This window comes from Coregonus clupeaformis, unplaced genomic scaffold (genome assembly GCF_020615455.1).
Source record: "Coregonus clupeaformis isolate EN_2021a unplaced genomic scaffold, ASM2061545v1 scaf3293, whole genome shotgun sequence".
Classification (NCBI taxonomy): Eukaryota; Metazoa; Chordata; class Actinopteri; order Salmoniformes; family Salmonidae; genus Coregonus; species Coregonus clupeaformis.
Genome location: NW_025536747.1, coordinates 44,658 through 45,000, shown reverse-complemented (window position 1 = coordinate 45,000; position 343 = coordinate 44,658).

Genomic DNA, 343 nt, shown 5'->3' with positions numbered 1-343 from the left:
AAACCGTAGTCTGTCTTTTTTATGGCAGTTTTGGAGCAGTGGCTTCTTCCTTGCTGAGCGGCCTTTCAGGTTATGTCAATATAGGACTTGTTTTACTGTGGATATAGATACTTTTGTACCTGTTTCCTCCAGCATCTTCACAAGGTCCTTTGCTGTTGTTCTGGGATTGATTTGCACTTTTCACACCAAAGTACGTTAATCTCTAGGAGACAGAATGCGTCTCCTTCCTGAGCGGTATGACGGCTGTGTGGTCCCATGGTGTTTATACTTGCGTACTATTGTTTGTACAGATGAACGTGGTACCTTCAGGCGTTTGGAAATTGCTCCCAAGGATGAACCAGAC